This window comes from Musca autumnalis, unplaced genomic scaffold (genome assembly GCF_047663935.1).
Source record: "Musca autumnalis isolate F117 unplaced genomic scaffold, ASM4766393v1 scaffold_5, whole genome shotgun sequence".
NCBI lineage: Eukaryota > Metazoa > Arthropoda > Insecta > Diptera > Muscidae > Musca > Musca autumnalis.
The window spans coordinates 136542331-136557617 of record NW_027412088.1 but is presented as its reverse complement, the minus strand read 5'-3'; the positions used below and the strand labels follow the sequence as shown (position 1 = coordinate 136557617).

Here is a 15287-nt window from a genome sequence, read left to right as displayed (position 1 = left end):
AAATATAAAAAAATGATTAATTTTAATAAATATTTGTTTATTAACATGCAATATTGAATAATTTGTATTTTTGTATATTTTGGTTTGAAATTGTTATATGTACATATGTATAAATGTATAAAATTATATATATCTAATTTTTGTTTATTAAAAATTATAGAGAAATTTTTATATATATAACTTAATATATTTATGTTTGTTCCTTTTTTTATATTAAAGTGCTTCATATATTGTATATATGTTTCTCAATTTATAATGAATTTACTTTTCTATGTAGTCTACAGGTTGATAATGATATCCATGTGCACTTCATTATTAGGTTAGGTTAATTTTAGGTTATATCATTTTAGGTAATTAATATGAATTTTATCTATTTTTTTAACATTTATATTATTTTCTCTTCTTTTTTGGATTTTAATATGTAGAGTTACGTTTTCATAATATAATTCTTTTATTTATGCCTAAAATTATGCTTTTTTTAATTATCCAGTTTTACTCAATTAGGTAACAAATCATTGTGAATCAGCCACATGTGAAAATATGAAGGTTATGTTATCACAGAAAGGTGGGGCTCTTTTCTTAAGCTACATTTTTTTGTAAAGACCAAAATGATCTGTAGATGGTACTTTCTCTTTGTCACAATTGTTCTTGTGATTACTTTACATTATAAAAGATGACACTTTTCACTTATTCATATTGGTTGGTGTACTCACTCTTTAATATTGTTCAGACCTGTGGTATTTTATGGTAACTTGGTTTAAGGTCCTATTATATAGATGACTTCTTTCCTTTACCACAAGTCCAGGCTCGGAATCTGTGGTATCCTACGGCTTTTATGCGTATAATTGGTATTTGGCGACTACCGCGGTTTGTAAAAATCGCCAAATCCTCAATAGAATGGCCTTTCTATGGTCTATTTATGACCTTACCACGAGATTCTGGTAAAAAGAAAAATAATGTTGATTCACTTGTTACAAGAATGAATCGACTGTACTTTCAAGTTGGAAAAGTTCTTACCCGAGTGAACAATATAAATGTATTTCGTTGTAGAATGTGTCAATTTGCGAATGTGTCAATTTGGCTTAACAAGCTAATTCTATAAAAAATTAAATTTTAGAAAATTTTAGACACAACATTTCACTTGTAATGATAACTTGTTTTAAGAAAAAAATCACCTTTAAATTATCTTAAGGTTATGGGTGATCTTGTTGAATCGTATCTTACGTGTTGAATTACTTTTTCAAAAATGGCAGAGTAATTCAATGTGACATCGTGAAGATGAAGTATCACATGTTTGTAACGAAATGGTGTGAACTAACATTATTTGCAAGCGTGGGTGTGTTAATGACGATGATGTTGAGCGACTCGGCAGATGGCATGCATGTATAAATTGAATCAAAATCTCTGTTCCTTTACGTGCAAGAATCTTCAAGTTTTACCACTTTTTACTCGAAAAGCGCTCCTTTACTTCTGACACCATACAATTCATACGGTAGCAGTTTAAAATGTTTCCTACTTTTGCTGGTTTTACCATTTTCAAAGGTAAAGGAAGAGACCAAAAGACTTGAAAAAATGCACTTGATGTATAAATACATTCAACTGAAATATAAACAATGATGAACTAAAATGTCTATGAATATAACTCTTTGAGATATAATTATGTGTATTGGACATATAATACATGCATTGATTCATTATTTATTATCTTAAACTCCGTTTACCTTTACAACTGAAAACACTATTGGGTAAAACACGTTAAATGCATTTGCACACTTGTATTTATTTCACAAATATTCAATGCATTTGACAACCTAAATGACGCACGATAAAATATGTTAAATGTAAATTTCACTTAATATCACACGTTTTAAAAATCCAGCAGATGTAAATCTGGTATAGTCATAGAAATTGTGGAATAATGAACTATAATATTAAAAACAATTTACACTTGTACTTAAAACAGATGTTTTGGGAAGTTATGTCATTTATTTGACAGATGTTCTACGGAATTGAAGACTTATATGACGCATGTTTTATAACACGTTAGATGTAAATTGCTCTTTATGGGTGTTATTGTAAGTGTAAATTTTGCATATCGTTAGTAATTGGGCTTTAATCATTGACGTAGATTATTAAAATGTTGGTCTTTTCTTGTTGCGTCAAACATAAAGATGATTAAATAACATTCAGCACCATCTATATGTCATGGGACGTATTATATACTCTATTGTGTAACAACGCCCAGATAAATTAGAGGGATCGAAAAACAAATGAGCGATCTCTATTTATCTTTGTTTACATTTTGGTATTTCTGATTTTTTTGTAGCCCATGGAAAATTGTTCGACAAACAAATTTAAAAAAAAAAACGCAAGAAATATTAATTTGTTTCGTGATGCTGCAATTTTTTAAGCAACAGCAAGTGTGACCGTCACAAAGCCAATTCATTTAACGTAGCCCGTGGAGCTTAAATGAGTTGGGAATTGATTTGTAAGCAAACAAAAGTTAAATAGCGCGAACAACAACTGTGTCTACAAACAAACAAAATCGCGAAGAAATGAATGAAGTGTCAAGAATTTTCCACTTAAACGAATTGTTTAACGCCAGCGCTAAAAGAAAACAATCTTCCATACAAATGCAATAATACAACTTTCATATTGATTGGAAGCGAATAATTTGAAAATTATTTGGAGTACATATATAAAGATCTGTGGACACTGAAGGAGAGTTATTGAGCCAGCCGAAAATTGTAACCTTTTATTTTTGTCATGGAGTCATGGAGAAATATCAATTGTCATGGACATGTAGGCAATTATAAATAAGTATATCAGTAAGCATATTTATTAATGTTTATCTTTCTATTTCTAGTTCTGGCAAAACCGGTGTTTTCAAATAGACAGTCGATTTGTTGTAAATTAGCAATACTACCTGTTTACGTCTTTGCATAGGGCATTTAACATGATGATGAACTAGTTCATATAGCATGTACATAAAAGCGTGGAACGAACAGTAGTAAACGGCAGTGACCCAAGTAGTCATGTACATAATCCATTCGACAGGGAACGTGTCTGACCATTGCAATTAGATATGTTTTCATTACACTAATATGACTAATATGTTTTCTTTGTTTTGTTTTCAGAGTCTTTACTATATGAAGGAAATGTGGAGTGTTTGGCATCAAACAATGTTTAATGGACAACAAAAAGATATTCATATGCCAATATTCTATGAAACAATTAGTTTGTCAATCATAAAATCGATGGTAGTTACAACGAGAATATTACTGGAGTATCTATGGAGTTAGGTTTGTATATTTAGTTGTACATTTGAAACACTATGTAATACCTTAATTTGATGTTTTTTTTTTCGATGTAATGATGTGTCATTGGACGTCAAGATTTGGACATTACGCTTGTACTATTATTAAAGAACGGGTAGTTAATTAGGTAGACATATTGAAGTGGTCTCTAATGAAGTTCCTGAATGACATTCGTAAAGGTGCACTTAATTGTTTTACTGATCAAATGGAGTTGTATGACAAGTGTACTATGTTGGGTTCATCTCTCCTTTAACGATATTATTGTGCAACTCATATGTGGACAAAGGTTTAACGTGACAAACAGTATTCAGGAGATGTGCTATACCAGAAAGGTATTCTTTTAATATGTTATGTTTTTTTTTATGAGTTGATAATACCGTTTTTAGTTTTAAGGTACCTTAAACTTATTAAAGGAAGATTTAACAAAATAGATTGGGTAAACACACAGAGTGCAATGGATACTTGCACAATGTATCCGTGCGTTCGATACCCAGATCAGGCAACATTTTCGACTGTGGTATTAATACGTATGTGTGTGTAAAGAGGTAGAGATGCTTGTCATGATATCGTGATGATATATTGATTAGAGTTTGAAATTTTTTTCCATAGTTCGCTGCCCTAATTGAAAAATGTATGAGTAACGTCAAGCAAACTAACCTGTGATATTACGTATACTCAGTTTTTGCATGCAAACGACCAGAGTCTATTGAACCAGATAATGAATTAAGTCGTGGAATTTAACAGAATTGGCATAATCCTGATATTGATGGATGAAGTTTAAAAGCGATGCAATGTCTTACTAAATTGCATAGAGATGTTTACAAGGGGAGTATGTTTCCAATTTTAATATGTTTTATTACATTCATTACAAGTTACATTATGCTTTCAGGTGACTGAGGATAAATATTTTTGTGGCATGTAGATGCAATTATGGTGGAATTTTCATGTCTGTGTAGATGGCTATGGGTTGGATAGGATCCAAAGCAGTGACATACATAACAGTAGCATAATCAGCTAAGTTCATTTAGTAAATTATTATCATGTTTGTTACTAATTATTTTCTTTTTTTTTAGGTTCAAATATGAAACTATTGGCTTTATGAATAATTATTTCTTTTTGTTCTTTTTCAGGTAGTTTACAACGATTGCTGTAATAATGAAATACTATTCTGGATGGATGTGTGTTTTTCCAGCAATTGTGCCAACTGTGAATTCTTTCTACCAACTCTTTTTTTGCTGAAACTTTTGAAAATGGTGTGCAATTTTTAGATATTTAAGATTAACATTAGTCATAAGTGTTGTCACTAATACTATTGTTTAAGGTGTTGAGCGTGTACAGTTCCAATTAACTCCCCTTTAAGGTTTTCTATTTGATATAGACAGTTTCCTAGGGCTTTCCGTATTCTACATTTAATCAACGGTTTGCATAATTTCGAGTTTATGCCTTTCGCAAAATTACTTTGCACAAAATTTTTCCGAAAGACTTCTTGTCCGGGTTTGTAGGTTATGACTCTACTTCTTTTGTTATAAAACCTAGTGTTTTTTTCGTATGCCTCATGGATCTTTTTATTAATCTTGTGGTGCAATATTTGCATATGATCTGATTTAGGCAAAACAGCAATCTCACCGTCTTCTAGAGCATTTAGTTTCTTCAATATTTTGTATGCATCTGCATGAGTAATCATTTGATAACCCGTTAGAGCAAAATATGGTGTAGTACCTGTAGAGGCATGAATAGTAGAACGCAATGCACACTCAATCTTCGGTAGCTTTTCATCCCACTTAGCCTGATCGGTTTGTAAATAGCTACGAATGCTGCTAAGGATAGTTTGATTCACCCTTTCGCTTGCATTCGATTGAGGTGAATGTATTGCAGTTCGAATGTGTTGTATACCAAACATTTTTAAGAGCTCTTTAAAGGCATCTGAGGTAAATTGTTTACCATTATCAGAATGGATATATTCGGGAACTCCGAATTTATAGAATACCTCTTCGACTAGAAACTTATTTACCTGTGAAACTGTTGCTTTTATCATTGATTTGAGCAGAACAAATTTGGTTTTGTGGTCTAGGACTATAAATATGAAACTTTTGCCTGATTTTGACCGGGGGTAAGGTCCTAAAAAGTCAATATAGACTTTTTGAAATGGTCGTAGTGTGATCACTTCACTTCCCATTGGAGGTCTAAGAATTTGCTTAGGGTGTTTTATCTCCTTACATGTATCACAGTTACCTATAAACTCGCGTACTTCTGTAACCATAGAAGGCCAGTAGAAATATTGTCGAATATTATGTATGGTTTTAGCTATACCACCATGACATGTATTTATTTCATGGGACTTTTTGACAATTTCTTTAGTTAAACTATTTGGAAGCCAAATCTTCCAACAGGCCTCCTCATTTTCTACATCTATGGTGTTAAACTTGACCCTTTTATACACAACTCCTTCCTGCACTTTCAAATCGGGCAGCCGGTCTGTATTTTGTGCGATTGTGTCAATTAGACTTAAATAATCGGGATTTTTGAATTCTTCCGAATCGAAATCAATGAGAGCTGTGGTGTCAAAAGCAATTTCTTCCATATCTAGGCGGGATAGCATGTCAGGTACTACATTTTTGGTTCCCTTTCGATGTTCAATAGTGAACCTGTAGCCTTGAAGTTTAAGACTCCATCGCGCTAGACGTCCATTCAAGTCTTTTTGCCGCATCAGCCATTGTAGGCTTGAGTGGTCAGTGATGACTGTAAAGTCCATCAACTCAATGTATTGCCTGAACCGCTCAATGGCCAAGATTACTGCCAAACACTCTTTCTCTGTGGTGGAATAATTGCGTTGGGCACTGTTCAATTTCTTGGAGAAGTATTCGATGGGGTGTTCACCATCGTCATCATCCTTTTGAAAGAGAACAGCGCCAACTCCAACGTTTGAGGCGTCGCACTGCACAAAGAAAGGTTTTGAAAAGTCAGGGCTCGACAAAACAGGGCTTGAAACTAAGCATATTTTCAATTTTTCGAAAGACTCGATAGCCTCAGGTGTCATTATGAACTTCGGAGATTTCTTTAAGGTATCTGTTAAGGCGGATGTTAAGGTGGAAAAATCGTGGATAAATCTACGATACCACCCAACAGTACCTAAAAATTTCCTTACATCCTTTTGATTTTTGGGCAATTTGATGTTCATAATGGCTTCTATCTTTCCCGGATCAGGCTTTAGCTTGCCTGCGCCTACGATATAACCGAGATATCGCAATTCTCGATAACAGAATTTCGATTTCTCCATATTTATCGTAAGGCCAGCGTTTGTAAGTCTGTCTCCTACAACCTTGAGCATTTCCATATGGACATCGAAGTTCTGAGATACCACCAATAGATCGTCGAGATACACAAAAACACGGTCCTTCAACTCTGGAGGAATCACTTTATCCATCAGGCGGCACATCCTTTGAGCAGCATTGCATAGTCCAAAAGGCATGACCTTAAACTGGTAGTGGGGTCTACCTTGGACCGTGAATGCTGTCAAAGGACGGCTCGATTCCTCCAAAGGAATTTGCCAAAATGCATCCTTTAGATCTATTGCTGATATGAAATGCGTATCTCCGAGTCTTGCTAATAAGCCTTCAATATTAGGCAACGGATATGCGTCTTTACGCGTCACCTTATTGAGTTCTCTAGCGTCTAAGCATAATCGGTTTTTATTGGGTTTTATAACAAGGGTAACTCTATTGTTCCATTCTGCATTTCGTGCTATCTCGATTACATCGAGTTCGAGCATACGGTCTAGTTCGTCGTACATCAGTTTTTGTACTGCTGGACTAACTGGATAATACCTCATCTTTTTCGGAGCTGCACTTCCAATGTCAATTATGTGCTCTTCCAGATGGGTTTTTCCTAGACCGTATTTTGTGTAGCAACGAAATGAGAGTTTAGCGTTTTCTAATTTTACCGATTGCTCATGAGACAAACTATGCATTTTTATGTCTTCTTCGAGTTCTGATACTTCTTTGTCTGTTATGCTAGGTACGACAGAGATTTTAATATGAAATTTTTGCCAAAAATCATATCCTAAAATAAGATTTTGCTTCAAGCTAGGTACTAAATAGAATGTCATTTCAGTAGACTTATTTCCACAAAGGACATTGACATTGATTTTACCTACAATTAACTGTTGCTTGCCGTCAGCTGTTCTTAGGCACGATTTGAAATTGAATATCTGTGCATTCATTTTGTCAGCATTTTCAATGCAATCATTACCCAGGCAACTTATTGAAGCTCCACTGTCCATAAGTCCAGTGAACTCGATGCCATTGAGTTTTACCTTCATATAAGGTCTGATGTCATTATCGACTTCTAGATATGCTGAGGCTATAGATTTTCTTTCGGTCTTCCTTCTAAGGTAACCTTTTCTTGCTTTTACAACTCTTTTGCTAACTTCAGGTACAAAGTCCTTGAATATTTCAGCCCTTTTTTTATTGTACTCTAGCAATCTTTCTTCATATGGTACAATAGTTTTAAGTTTTGTTGTTGTTGAATAAATTTTCTTGGCTATGTGTAAATTAGTGGAGTTTTGATTGAATGTCTGATCATTATTTGTTTGTAGGTCTGGGGTAAATAGTTTCACTGGGATGTGTCCTTCTGAGAACATGGGTTCCCAGCATTTCCCATGCTCTTGGAGCGGTTTCCCACGCATTTTGGACATTTGGGTGATGTTACTCCATCGAACCCACATTTATAGCAAAAGATATTGCGCTGTTCTACATCGCATTCGATATATGTGTGGCCGGTTTTCTTACAATTCCAGCATGTCATTTGTCTTGCTGGTGAAGTTGCATGAATTGCTTCAACTTCAGAAAACGGTTCACAGGATTCATCGAACTCAATCTCATGTACTCTTCTGTAGTTTTGCTGTTGCCTATAAAGCATTCGTTTAGCGATATTTGCTTCAGCTCTTCTACACTCTTCTATGAGAACGTCTATCGATTCAATATTTCTTGCATAAATGAGTTGTACTAGTCCTTCCTTTAGATTTTCTTTGATTATTCGTACTATCTCAAATTCAGGGATGGGAACTCTCATCTGATTTTTTAATTTAACAATTTCAGAAATATAGATGTCGGCAGTTTCGGAAGGAAGCTGTCGACGATCTATAATCTTTCTTTGTATTTCAAAATCGGATTCGAAATTTCGGAATTTTTTAATGAGGCTATATTTTAGAAAATCCCATTCGCACCAAGGATTCTGTTGGCGGAACTGCCAGATCCAATCATAGGCTCTTCCAGTTAGCAAATGATGGAATCCTTTGACGAAAACATCCCAAGGACAATTATAGTCAACTCTTAGAGATTCAGCCCTAAAAATGAATTCCTCAACGCTAATGTTTTTCGAAGAACCATCAAACTTCAAGCCCCATTTTTGCAATTGAAGTGGAGTCATCGGTTTATAACCTATTGCAAAATTTTGACTAAAGTTTTGAGAATAGTGTTCTCTATTAATATTCGTGTTGGCTTGTTGTTGTTGCCTTTGGAAACTATTTGTTTGGGGATAGTAAGAGTGCGGTATGTGTTCATGCTCAGTTCTATTAGCATCTCGGGTATTAAAAGTTGAATTCCTCAAAGAGTTTATGGAATTTGAGACCACTTGAGGTATCATAGCCGCTAATCTGTTTTCCATTGCCTGAATGGCTTCGGTTTGAGCGACTCTAACAGACGCGGTTATGTATTCTCGTAGACTTGGACCGTCATTACTAAGAATAGGGGCTTCAAGATTCACGTTTTCTAATGGGGGTTGTTGTCTAGCATTTCTCTCAAATTGACTTCTTATTTCTTGAGCAACAGTACTATTATATTCTGGACTAGCTATGGAAGTAACAGTGTCTGGTGAAGATGTCCTTTGAGGACCTGTAGGTGGTGGGACATTGACAGACATTAATGGTGGAATCCCTGTTTGGACAACAGTCTGATTTACACCTGGTGTAGAAAGCAATGAACTGTTTGCATTATTTTGCGTTACAGCAGTATTATTGGACAAAATTTGGTTACCTATAGGGTTATTGTTTTGAAATGCCGCTTTTGAAGTACTAGCTATAGGGTGATTTTGAGGAGCTGTATTTTGATTATTTTTGCTCGCTATCCTACTAGATGATCTACTAGGTAACTGATTTTGGTTATTACTTGCCATTATGGAAAATATTTAATTAGAAAATGGGTGAAAAGAGTTTGAATGACCAATATGAAGTTGAAAAAAATGAATTTATGCGCAAAATTTTCTTATGATTAGCATATGAAATATATTGGAAATTTATCAAGTTAAATTTTTAGCATTTTTAAATTGGAAATATAAATGTTAATAATTTTCATTGAATATTTTGGAAATTTAATTATATGTAATTTATATTCAAATACTTAATAAATAATATAATAATTAGTATATAATATTTTGAAATATTTTTAAGTTTTAGTATATAAGTTTTAAGTATATAAAAATATACTATTTTAATAATAGCTATGTTTTTCTGTTTCTTTTCAGATTTTTGAATATTTTTGGAAATTGTATTGTTTTAGAATTTTTCTTTGTTTTTATGTAATAATATTATTAGTTTTCAATTTCTTTCCATATGTTTTTTTATTTTTATTCTTTAGTAATTTTCAATGATGTGTAAATAAATATCATTCAATGAAAATAGCGATAAATTTGATTCAATTATAAGATAATTTCTGGGTTGAATTTTTATTTGTTAGATAGTGGTATATTTTTCTATGTATTTACATTAGGATGGAAATCAGTTTTACAACTTTTATAGCTTTTCTAAACTATTAACACTTTCTAATATTAATTAGAAAATTAATTATCTAGAATATAAATTGTAATTGAATACTTAATTATGATTATTTTCTAATAAACATTTTAAATAAAGTATTCATTTTAAATCGAATGTTGTTTTTGTTTTCAATAGATTTGGGTTTTGAGGTTTATATATCGAAATACAATTTGGGAAATCAAAATTAAATGAATTATACCTTTTTAGGTCAATGAATAATACTTTCGTTGAAATACAAATAAATATCTAGCTCTATAGCCTTAAATTATGATACTTCCACGATTGTAATAACACTTTACTAAATTGGTAACTCTACATTTCACTACATCAGAGTACCTTTACAACATGGCATGGCTTTATACTAGCCTTCCTGGATACCTATACAACTGATAGTAGTTTGATGAAGAGTTTAGGCTATTGTAAAAACAAAAATTTAAAGAAGCTCGAGAGTTGGGCGCCATATATGTGACAGTCTAGTTGAGCGGACATGGTACTTTTGTTTTGGCTGCGGCTTAGCTCGCCGGAATGGGTAGGTTCTTTTTCCGCTAAACTGTCCATATAAATTTGTATACCATGATAGATGTTTTTGTTCATAGCGGGGATTTAAATTGGATCTAAATTTGAATTTATAATAGCAAACAAAGAGGAAACGGATGTAAATCAAATATAATAACCTTTTATTAAATCAACTTAAAATGAATAGCGTTTAGATTTCCAACCAATTTGAGGTTCTGGATGTTAACCTCGATGGCTTCTTGCCCACCCCATATGACATATTACAGTCATCCGTGGTATATTCCTGCCATCTAATATTTGGAATATACCCCTAATGAAACTTACCACAAACCTAACAAATATTCAACCCATTTTGAATTCAAAAATTAAAACATTTCTAATATTTTAATTAACAATCAAATTATATTCATTAAATTGGAACTTTTCGTTCATTTTATAACGTTTAGACAAAAATTTTATACTTATTTTTATATTACTAAAAAAAATAGATATATTTTTGTTTAATATTATTTTAGCGCTAATGTGATAATAGATAATAATTCCTTTTATAACAATTTCAACAACAAAATATAAAAAAATGATTAATTTTAATAAATATTTGTTTATTAACATGCAATATTGAATAATTTGTATTTTTTTTTTTTTGTATATTTTGGTTTGAAATTGTTATATGTACATATGTATAAATGTATAAAATTATATATATCTAATTTTTGTTTATTAAAAATTATAGAGAAATTTTTATATATATAACTTAATATATTTATGTTTGTTCCTTTTTTTATATTAAAGTGCTTCATATATTGTATATATGTTTCTCAATTTATAATGAATTTACTTTTCTATGTAGTCTACAGGTTGATAATGATATCCATGTGCACTTCATTATTAGGTTAGGTTAATTTTAGGTTATATCATTTTAGGTAATTAATATGAATTTTATCTATTTTTTTAACATTTATATTATTTTCTCTTCTTTTTTGGATTTTAATATGTAGAGTTACGTTTTCATAATATAATTCTTTTATTTATGCCTAAAATTATGCTTTTTTTAATTATCCAGTTTTACTCAATTAGGTAACAAATCATTGTGAATCAGCCACATGTGAAAATATGAAGGTTATGTTATCACAGAAAGGTGGGGCTCTTTTCTTAAGCTACATTTTTTTGTAAAGACCAAAATGATCTGTAGATGGTACTTTCTCTTTGTCACAATTGTTCTTGTGATTACTTTACATTATAAAAGATGACACTTTTCACTTATTCATATTGGTTGGTGTACTCACTCTTTAATATTGTTCAGACCTGTGGTATTTTATGGTAACTTGGTTTAAGGTCCTATTATATAGATGACTTCTTTCCTTTACCACAAGTCCAGGCTCGGAATCTGTGGTATCCTACGGCTTTTATGCGTATAATTGGTATTTGGCGACTACCGCGGTTTGTAAAAATCGCCAAATCCTCAATAGAATGGCCTTTCTATGGTCTATTTATGACCTTACCACGAGATTCTGGTAAAAAGAAAAATAATGTTGATTCACTTGTTACAAGAATGAATCGACTGTACTTTCAAGTTGGAAAAGTTCTTACCCGAGTGAACAATATAAATGTATTTCGTTGTAGAATGTGTCAATTTGCGAATGTGTCAATTTGGCTTAACAAGCTAATTCTATAAAAAATTAAATTTTAGAAAATTTTAGACACAACATTTCACTTGTAATGATAACTTGTTTTAAGAAAAAAATCACCTTTAAATTATCTTAAGGTTATGGGTGATCTTGTTGAATCGTATCTTACGTGTTGAATTACTTTTTCAAAAATGGCAGAGTAATTCAATGTGACATCGTGAAGATGAAGTATCACATGTTTGTAACGAAATGGTGTGAACTAACATTATTTGCAAGCGTGGGTGTGTTAATGACGATGATGTTGAGCGACTCGGCAGATGGCATGCATGTATAAATTGAATCAAAATCTCTGTTCCTTTACGTGCAAGAATCTTCAAGTTTTACCACTTTTTACTCGAAAAGCGCTCCTTTACTTCTGACACCATACAATTCATACGGTAGCAGTTTAAAATGTTTCCTACTTTTGCTGGTTTTACCATTTTCAAAGGTAAAGGAAGAGACCAAAAGACTTGAAAAAATGCACTTGATGTATAAATACATTCAACTGAAATATAAACAATGATGAACTAAAATGTCTATGAATATAACTCTTTGAGATATAATTATGTGTATTGGACATATAATACATGCATTGATTCATTATTTATTATCTTAAACTCCGTTTACCTTTACAACTGAAAACACTATTGGGTAAAACACGTTAAATGCATTTGCACACTTGTATTTATTTCACAAATATTCAATGCATTTGACAACCTAAATGACGCACGATAAAATATGTTAAATGTAAATTTCACTTAATATCACACGTTTTAAAAATCCAGCAGATGTAAATCCTGGTATAGTCATAGAAATTGTGGAATAATGAACTATAATATTAAAAACAATTTACACTTGTACTTAAAACAGATGTTTTGGGAAGTTATGTCATTTATTTGACAGATGTTCTACGGAATTGAAGACTTATATGACGCATGTTTTATAACACGTTAGATGTAAATTGCTCTTTATGGGTGTTATTGTAAGTGTAAATTTTGCATATCGTTAGTAATTGGGCTTTAATCATTGACGTAGATTATTAAAATGTTGGTCTTTTCTTGTTGCGTCAAACATAAAGATGATTAAATAACATTCAGCACCATCTATATGTCATGGGACGTATTATATACTCTATTGTGTAACAACGCCCAGATAAATTAGAGGGATCGAAAAACAAATGAGCGATCTCTATTTATCTTTGTTTACATTTTGGTATTTCTGATTTTTTTGTAGCCCATGGAAAATTGTTCGACAAACAAATTTAAAAAAAAAAACGCAAGAAATATTAATTTGTTTCGTGATGCTGCAATTTTTTAAGCAACAGCAAGTGTGACAATAGGAATTCTCCAAACTTAATAAAAATGCGCGAATTATTCATTTTTATTTGATATTTACACGGCAAATTTTTTCCTTGAATGACGTTTTGGGTTCACACTATCATACCATCATACAACAAACACCTGACTGTCCAACAACCACAAAATTTTTTGTGGTTGCATGATGAATGACAAAAATGAACGGCCACATTGGCAAGCAACCGATTATCTGAGCAAAGCTGTCATTCAAAAATGGCAATACATATGTACCTAGCTTAACATTAATATAAATAGTTTTTTGCCTATACTGAAAAATAAGAAATTTTGAGTTTCTATCCTTTTGTTGAACAGGTGCGATATGTAAATCTATCACCTTATTATAGTACGTTTCATGGTGGAATAATAAGGTGTTACATCGATAACAATAATCGGACCATTTCCCAGACCAAACGTCAAAATTTGCGAACAAATGTTGACGTTTGGTGTGGTAAATGGCCCGATTATTGTTATCGATTGGTATGTTCCAGTACTAGAGCTGGCAAACCATCGATATTCCCAACATTAGATATTTTCGATATAATGTTTTAAAATATCGATTTCTATCGATATTATCGTTAAGTTCTCATCGCCATTAATTTGGAGATTAAAATGGCAGAAACGTCAATGATTTTCTTGAAATTATGCAAAAGTAGTTCACAGAAATGCAAAGGAGAATAAACAACTGCTTTTATTTTATAAAAAATGTAAAAAGTACATTTTATTTTACCGAAAAATGTGTACGTGTGACTACGGTCTTACTTTCTTACACACACATAACCGAAAAGCAGCGAAATTTCTATTTATTTCAATGGATTTAAGGTTAGGGGTTTTTATTCCGATAATATCGATAGGAAAAACTATCTATCGATGTTGAGTTTTTAAATAATAATCGATATTATCGATAGTGCCATCGATTTTTTGCCAGCTCTATCCAGTACTGCACATTTCTACACATTTTTACTCCGATAACCGATTTTTCCATTATGTTATCGAAAAAAATAGTAAAAATGTGTAGAAATGTGCAGTACTGGAACATACCAGATGTAACACCTTGTTATTCCGCCATGGTACGTTTATATATAACCGAATTTAAACAAGTAAAAAAGCATTAAAGCTGAAAACAGATACAACGTTTGATTAAAGTTTTGCGTTGGGCGTCGAGAAAAAAACAACAACAACAGGGCGACGACGATACCAAAGTCCAGCGTTTATCTGTTTGCCGGCATATATTTCAAATGAATTTGAATTTTTCGGCATCAAGCCCAACAGTGTAAAAACGGCCAAAACGACACAAAACTTTACCCAAACGTTGTATCTGTTTACAGCTTAAGTTCGGCCGGGCCGAACTTTTCATACCCTCCACCATAAAATATTCATTCCTGTCCCCAACTTTAAGTGAGTACGTTAAAATGTCAGATAATGTACATAAAATGCTTCATTCGGGAGGCCCTTTTTTATGGTGCCTATATCTAACTGTTGACAATTTTTGGTGGGCTAGAAATTGGGAGGTACTGTTATATAGGGGTTATAATAAAACATGGGTCTATGTTGAGAGTTTTTGATGGGAGCCTTTAATGTCAAATAACTCCTAATTCGGTTAAAAAATTTAGCTAGAATACTC

The 15287-nt window shown here is 32.3% G+C and overlaps 3 long non-coding RNA genes across 3 annotated transcripts; 1 reads left to right on the top strand and 2 right to left on the bottom strand.

Annotated features, from left to right (window-relative positions):
- Positions 1-290: 290 nt before the first annotated feature.
- On the bottom strand, positions 291-1250 carry LOC141386566 (uncharacterized). The gene is made up of 3 exons (XR_012408403.1): positions 1176-1250; positions 1018-1096; positions 291-938 (listed from the first exon to the last, which is right to left on the bottom strand). It is a non-coding gene; the product is annotated as an uncharacterized lncRNA (long non-coding RNA).
- A 1063-nt stretch (positions 1251-2313) lies between these two features.
- LOC141405777 (uncharacterized) lies at positions 2314-9994 on the top strand. Its single transcript, XR_012413264.1, has 7 exons — positions 2314-2802; positions 2867-3302; positions 3396-3649; positions 3711-3862; positions 3927-4146; positions 4207-4570; positions 9837-9994. It is a non-coding gene; the product is annotated as an uncharacterized lncRNA (long non-coding RNA).
- Positions 9995-11507: 1513 nt separating this feature from the next.
- On the bottom strand, positions 11508-12467 carry LOC141406222 (uncharacterized). Its single transcript, XR_012413342.1, has 3 exons — positions 12393-12467; positions 12235-12313; positions 11508-12155 (listed from the first exon to the last, which is right to left on the bottom strand). It is a non-coding gene; the product is annotated as an uncharacterized lncRNA (long non-coding RNA).
- Positions 12468-15287: the final 2820 nt, after the last annotated feature.